Raw genomic sequence first — 8,199 nt, 5'->3', positions numbered from 1 at the left:
GTCGAGTATCGAGTTGCGAGTTAAAAAAATCGAGTTGCGAGTTACGAAAGTCGAGTTGCGAGTTGCAAAAGTCGAGTTGCGAGTTACAAAAGTCGAGTTGCGAGTTACAAAAGTCGAGTTGCGAGTTACAAAAGTCGAGTTGCGAGTTGCGAAAATCGAGTTGCGAGTTACGAAAGTCGAGTTGCGAGTTACGAAAGTCGAGTTGCGAGTAACGAAAGTCGAGTTGCGAGTTACAAAAGTCGAGTTGCGAGTTACGAAAGTCGAGTTGCGAGTTACGAAAGTCGAGTTGCGAGTTGCGAAAGTCGAGTTGCGAGTTACGAAAGTCGAGTTGCGAGTTGCGAAAGTCGAGTTGCGAGTTACGAAAGTCTAGTTGCGAGTTACGAAAGTCGAGTTGCGAGTAACGAAAGTCGAGTTGCGAGTTACAAAAGTCGACTTGCGAGTTACAAAAGTCGAATTGCGTTAAAATGTGGAAACTAAAATATTTTAATTTTTTGGTGTAACTGTATAACATTTTGGAATGATGATTGCTTATAGAATTGTACATAGTGTTGTTGATTATTTTTGTGGTTTTGAATTTATCTGAGTCTCTTGTAAAAATAAAATGGACTAGATAATAATTACGTATAGTATTTTTTGAAGAAGCAGATAGCCTTTTGAAATACAGCAGATGGCTTGCAGTTTAATTATTTTTAATTTTCATACATATCACCGTCGTATTAAACGTAAAGGGAGATAGCAACTAAACTATAGTACATATATGTAAAACATCCCTTCTGCAGATTTCGTTTAAAGTGGGCTTTTTGGGGCAGCTGCAGAGCCGGGCAATATTCGTTAGGGACCGCAAAATTTATTGTTTGTCAGTGGCACTCAAAATTGAGGATGTTAAAATTATAGATGTCTTATACATTGGCTAGAGATGAAGGGGATATGATGGGCGTGAATAAAACCAGTCTAAACCCACCGCATGTTTGTGTCTGACCTATGTTAGGAACCTTTAGCCTTTGTTGCTCTTGTATATGTTTTAATTTTGGTTCATCTTTATAATTAGCAGCATATAATGGCGTCTTTATTCTTGATCTATCTAATATTGTGTTTCGGGGCCTGCTCAGGGCTCCCTCTAGGTGTGTGATTTTTCGCTGTGTTGTAGACCCAATGACCATTGGTTGAATTTTATATTTGATTTGGTTGCTGTCTCTTTGACTCATTCCCTGTTTTTATTCTTTATTTTATAAATGTAGCTGTCAAAGATACTATTGTAAAAACTACATTTGCGCCATTCTACAGGTAAGATTTAATTGGAAAGTATAAAATGATTATTGCTACATCGTGACTTTCATAAGTATTTTTTTTATTAAAGTTTTGGGTAACTTATTAAACTGAGTCACTTAGGTTTAAACTTGAGTTATAAAGTGTTCACATGTTTGATATTGTCAATTATAAGTTATTTTTAACTTAATAATTAAAACCGGCAAAATAGCAACTCTATATAAATCGCTATTCTGCTGGAGCTGGTAAAATAGCCCCGAAGGGAGTAGACAAAACAGCCACTGCCATATTTTATACGTTAAAACGAAAAATTAATTCAAGACAGGACCTGAACTATAAAATCATTACAATTATCATTGTTAAGTAACATATATTCATTAACATTTCGTTTAACATCTAGACTTGTAATAATATACAAATGTAGTTCCCTAAATATTTATGTACAGACACATTCTGAAATATACATAACATAACAAATTTTGTCTCATTTGAGAGATATGAAAAATTAGCAAAAATACTGAAAAATATCTCCTTGAAAAACATCTCCCTACAGATCATCTTTGTACATGCTGGACAACTTGTAATGAAATGTTGTTCATCTTCAACTACATTTCTTACAAATCCTTCAAAATGGTTCTTACTATATACAAAGTTTTATATCTTGTCTCTTTCTATTTTGAGATCGTGGGCACTGATTCTGATTTAACATATGACGACATTCATTAAATTTTTTTTTAAAGATTCATGTAGATTCATTTCTTTAGAAAAACAAGTTTTTACTTTGAAATAAAAATCTAATTTACTACTCTTTAAATCTATTCTTTTTGTGTTCCAAAATTTTACCAAACTATAACAAAGTTTTGACTTAACTGACTTGATAACAAAGTCAAGCTTTAAAAGCAAAAACCTTCCAAATTATGAACATTTCAGCTTTTTGAAAAAAATAATGTATGTGTATGGATGAATTAAAGCATTCAATATTTAGTGAACATGTTATTTTTAACCTATAACTGTAACATAAAGTAAATCATCGTTCATATATTTAAAAAAAAATCTAAACCGATATTTCATAATTGATAATACAACTGAAAAATATAAAGAGAATATACCAAGCTCTCCTGGCACAGCTATAAAGTTGTAGAAGACTATTTGTTTAACCTAAAATATATACATATATTTTAAATTGGATTCATCTAAAAAAAAAATCGTTTATATGTAAAGGTGCTGTAATAAATATTCACTTAATCTTTCTGGCCGTAGTTATAGACTAGGGATGAGAGGACAAATTAGGGTGGCTCAAACTGGTCATGACAGTTTAGGGTGGCTCAAAGTGACCAAGACAGTTTAGGGTTGTGCAAAGTGGTCAGGACAGTTTAGGGTGGCTCAAAGTAGCCAGGACAGTTTAAGGTGGCTCAAATATCTATAGATAAATTTGTCTTGGTAATTTCCTTTACTGTTCTATTTTTAGGATTATTTGTTTACGAAAGGTAATTTGTGGTCAGATCGGTTCTTTTTATGTAGTAGTGTAAACGCATTCCTTTGGATTAAATAAGATCGATATCGTCCATTAAGGATACATTTTTTTTAAATGCTCCCAGAACTTAACTTATATAATTTATTAGACTCTCATAAATAAGTATCACATATAACTGTTTCAAATCCCACAATCACGGAAATAACTAAGTTCGGGTACATGCATGTTTTGTTTATCAAATGTGAATCAAACCTGAAAATTCGTTGTAAATAATATTTTTGTAACTCGCAACTCGACTTTTGTAACTCGCAACTCGACTTTTGTAACTCGCAACTCGACTTTTGTAACTCGCAACTCGACTTTCTTAACTCGCACCTCGACTTTCCTAACTCGCAACTCGACTTTCCTAACTCGCAACTCGACTTTCCTAACTCGCAACTTGACTTTTGTAACTCGCAACTCGACTTTCTTAACTCGCAACTCGACTTTCTTAACTCGCAACTCGACTTTTATAACTCGCATCTCGACTTTTATAACTCGCATCTCGACTTTTATAACTCGCAACTCGACTTTCTTAACTCGCAACTTGCAACTCGACGATAAGAAACCCTCCATTCTGGCACATGCTTGGTTTAACTGTTACTGAATTAAAAATCTATTTTTTCTAATTTTGCAATTTTTATGTATAAATATAATTATGCAAGGACTTTCTATACTAACAAACCCCGCCAAAAAATGTTAAAAGAATTCCTGCTCCAAAATGTGACACCCATCGCCGCCGTGTTGTTCATGTAACGGTACAAACCGTCGGTGGTCAATTATAAATAAAGCCCGGGCAACAGTAGTATACCGCTGTTCAAAACTCAAAAATCCATGGACAAAAAACAAAATCTGGGTATAAACAAACTTAAACCGAGGGAAACGCATTAAATATAAGAGGAGAGCAACGAAACAACACTAGAATAAAAACACATACAGACTTGAACGGACCAAGTATCAGACGAAATCCCATGAGAATAACAAATATAACATCAAAACCAAATACATAATCCCGAGCTTAAAAACACCCGATATAACAAATATAACATCAAAACCAAATACATAAATTTGGGATAGACAAGTACGTTGACACGTCTTATCGCAATGTGAATTTACACTAAAAAAAATAAGAGAAAACAGACGACGAAACGTTAAAATTTAACACACAGAAACGAACAATAATATAACAATGACCATATTCCTGACTTGGTACAGGACGTTTTTAAAGGAAAAAATGGTGGGTTGAACCTGGTTTTGTGGCATGCCAAACCTCCCTCTTTTATGCGGACCATGTGAAATATAACACCAAAATGACAACACAACACACAGGACTACAATATAAATAAATTGGAGAACACAATTGACAAAGAAACACACGAACAACCGCCAACAATTAAAAGGCAACAAGTCAGTAAAAATTTTAATACGCCAGAAGTGCATTTTGTCCACACAAGAGCCACCAGTGACGCCCAGATACAAAAGTTTGAAAGCCGAAACAAGCACAAAGCTGAACAGCATCGGGTACCAAAAGATCAAAAAGTTGTGCCAAAAACGGCCAGGGTTTTCTGTTAGTTACCAGAACATCCCTATTATTTAGAATATTTTATACTTTTGAAGTAAATTTTATAAAATGACTATACAAAAGATGTACATGATAAAACTGAAGTATTAACTAATTACAGGAAACAACTGAAATACATAATACATAACCAGACATTTGCAACACAAAAAGTAGACACATCCAAATAAGTTTAAACTCCAACTGCAATTGACGTCATATTTGAAATTGTAAAAAATGACAAAAATGACGTCATTTGAATTTGTAAAATAGATCATAAAAAAATGAAAAATTACGTCACATTTGAATGAATAAGATAGGATTAGGATTGATTTACGATTATATTTGAACTAAATACTGATATTACATTTCGAACAATGCACATTTCAATACTTATTAATAGCAAACTAAGATAGCAATTAACTATATTAATAAGCTATGTCCGGTTTGTTTTGAATCTAACTTCAAACGTAAAATATCGTACTGATTACGTTGAACAAAATCAAATCTGATAAATGAAGGCGATGATTAATTTTCTTTACCATATCACTCGACCAATATCATATCCCTCGGGCCTAAAGGCCCTTGGGCTGGTATTGATGTCTCGGGATGATACGGATTTTGCCATGTATTATTCTCTATTTACCATAACATGAACAACACATAAATATAATAAAAAAGATGTCAACACATTTGACAAAATCCGATGAAAATTACAAATATAACATTACACATTTAAACTAAATACATGAATTTGGGATAGACAAGTACCGTAACACGTCTCATAGTAATGCGACTTTCACTCATCAAAACAGTCACAATCGGGAATTAGTCACGTTTGATAATTAAAAGATTAGACGACATAATGACAAACCACAATCTACCATGTGGTTAAAATGTTCTTAGCTAGTTTGGTCAAAGACACATCGTATGGATCCACCAATTCGTGATGGTGTCCCTAAAATTTAGGGAGTGTCAATTTTAAAATGTCCTCCTCATAACTTTGTTTGAGCAGTTTCTGCGTAAGTAGCACACTCCTGTATATGAAGTCCGTATAGTGTGAACAAGCACGAGAATAACGTATCAATTGTGATATGTAAACACCATACGAAGGGGCAAAGGGTATGTTACTGCTTAGAAATGGGAAATTGATAATTGGGAAGTTGAAATCGTCCCGTTTATCATAGATTGTGAAGTCGTCCATCTACGTCAATATTCAGGAAAAGATCAAGGTATGAATCAGTTCTTCTAGTAACAGTAGTATCCTTAAGTTCAAGTTCACTGGGATATATGAGATGTAAGTATTGGCTGAAATATGGGTTATTCAATGATAGAACATCATCAATATATCGGAAAGTAAAATTAAAGAATTTCGCAAGGTGCTTTTTCTTTTTGTCTTTTAGAAGGTACTGAATGAATTCTGCTTCATACGAGTAAAAACACAAATCAGCCAGCAGGGGTGCACAATTAGTACCCATTGGAATACCGACTGTCTGTTGAAATATAAATCCTCCAAACTCAACAAATATATTGTCGATAAAAAAGTCCAGCATTTTGAGAATATCATCTTCAGTATCTTTTCTGGAAGATTCAGTGTGATTCTTCATAAAATATGAATTATTGTAACCCAAAACAAGAAATTTGTATCGACGATTCCCAATTTTATAGAAAAAGTTCTGTTTTATGAGATGGTGAAGTCGATCTTTCGATTGAACATGGGGAATAGTAGTATATAGAGTAGAATATCGAAAGTTTTTATGTTGCTGCAAAATTGCAAAGATTGTGATCGAAGGTTAAGCAGTAGATCTTTTCGAATTTTTGAGAATCCACATCTGGTTAACACCACTGGTAGAATATATCTCCTCACAATATTTTTGAAGCCCATCTTTAACTGTAGAAAGAATAGTAGTCAGTACTTTAGAAAGATGTTTAGTCGAACATTTTGAAGACCCAGCTGGAGTTTTGTGTAATTTAGGTATCCAGTATAATGAAGGCAAGTTTTCTTTGTTTTCTTCGATGTTGATACCAAAAGAAAGGACAGATTTATGATTTTGTAAAATTTCGTCCTTGATAAATGATGTTACAGAATATGTAGGATTACGAGTAGTTTTATAAATTCCAAGCTCTGTAGTGAGACATTGCAAATAATGTTTTTTACATATGAAGACAATATTATTGGAGGCTTTATCTGCTGGAACAACGACATATTTGTTATGCAAAGAGGATAAAGCATCCACAACCTCCGGATTCTTGAAAGGGTTAGAAACTCTAGTACTCTAGTACTCATATTACATCACAGTTTTTGTATGCGCATCTGAATGCATGAACGAATAGCTTTGATCCATTCAGACAAAGTGTCCAGTTCTGGTTCGTCTGGTTCGCGCTTTATATAACATATCCATTGTTATTATTCTGTGAATAAAAGTGATATTCCTTAAAGGTTTACCATGCAGCTGGTGATGACGTCCATAAAAGATTTAAAGGATAACTTTAACTTCAACATATGGAACCCTTGATTTTGGTAGCTCCATTGTAAGCCCAAACCCGACCTCTTTGAAGGAAACCATGATAGATATCGGTCGAGCGGGCTAAACTGTTATTAGTGTGTTTTTTGCTTGATGTTCGATGTGAGCAAAGGCTCCGTGTTAAAGGCCGTACCTTGACATGTAATGGTTTATTTTCATAAATTGGAACTTGGATGGTGAGTTGTCTCATTGACACTCATACCACATCTTCCTATATCTATAAGTATTGAGTTAACTGCTTTATGTACAATTAAGTAATCAATTCAATTATTATTTACTGTACTAGTAACATTTCTGCGTAGTATAACATAGTTATTATTTCAAGTCATTTATATAGTACATCTGTAATGTAATGCTTTGGTTTTATTAATTGTGATTGGTATGCTTGTTTTGAAATTTGTATTAATGTAAACTTGCTGGTGTTTAAAGTTTTGTTTGTAAAAGATGATGTAAAAGCTCAAAAGAGTTATTGTTCGGCCAAGAGATAAAGCTTTTTATCATGTTTATTGCGGCCTTAAAAAAGGAAAACAACAGTGCTATCTCACTTGCCACCGACTCAGGAAGGACTGATAACATACTGAATCTGGTTTTTTTTATGTCAAATGTGTATGCCCTTTAATTAGGTCTCCGAATATCGTATCATAGTATATAAACCATCTTCCCAGCAAACAATAAAATTAAGACTTTGAAAAACCTCTGCTTATAATATTCAACGACACAGGATCCGATACGCTTCAGAGTGTATTCTTTATTCCAGTTTATACTGGCCATACGTGGCAGGTTGACTGAAATATACGAACTTTAATGCAGAACTTAAAGATGAAACATAACAATAAGTACTTATACGATTCTGTATAAAGACAAACTAGGAACGATCAATAAATTATGTTTTAATAGTACAACAACGAGCTTTCGAAATTACAACAGTTGTAAATTTTATAGTCTTATTGCACTACATGATCCGGATATAGGAAAACCATACATGTACGCTGTGATATCCGTTATATCAATAACGCATAAAATGCAAATATTTGCTTAGGAATAAAAGCTACGCATCTGTTTGTCTTAAATAAAGGTCATACAAACAAGAAATTAAGTACACAAAGAGCAATTTTTCGCGCATTTGTTTCACTCGGACACACTTGTCAACTTCTTAAAGTTGTCAAATTTTACCGGAATTTGAATATTAAAGATTTTATGTCATAAACATAAACATTTTTCAAGTAACTAAAATGTTGGCATGCCACAAAACCAGGTTGAACCCACCATTTTATTTCTTAAAATGTTCTGTACCAAGTCGGGAAAATGGCCATTGTTATATTATAGTTCGTGTCTGT

Source organism: Mytilus trossulus, chromosome 3 (assembly GCF_036588685.1).
Source record: "Mytilus trossulus isolate FHL-02 chromosome 3, PNRI_Mtr1.1.1.hap1, whole genome shotgun sequence".
Taxonomy (NCBI): domain Eukaryota; kingdom Metazoa; phylum Mollusca; class Bivalvia; order Mytilida; family Mytilidae; genus Mytilus; species Mytilus trossulus.
The sequence above is the reverse complement of the archived record's forward strand: the minus strand, read 5'-3'. Positions refer to the sequence as shown.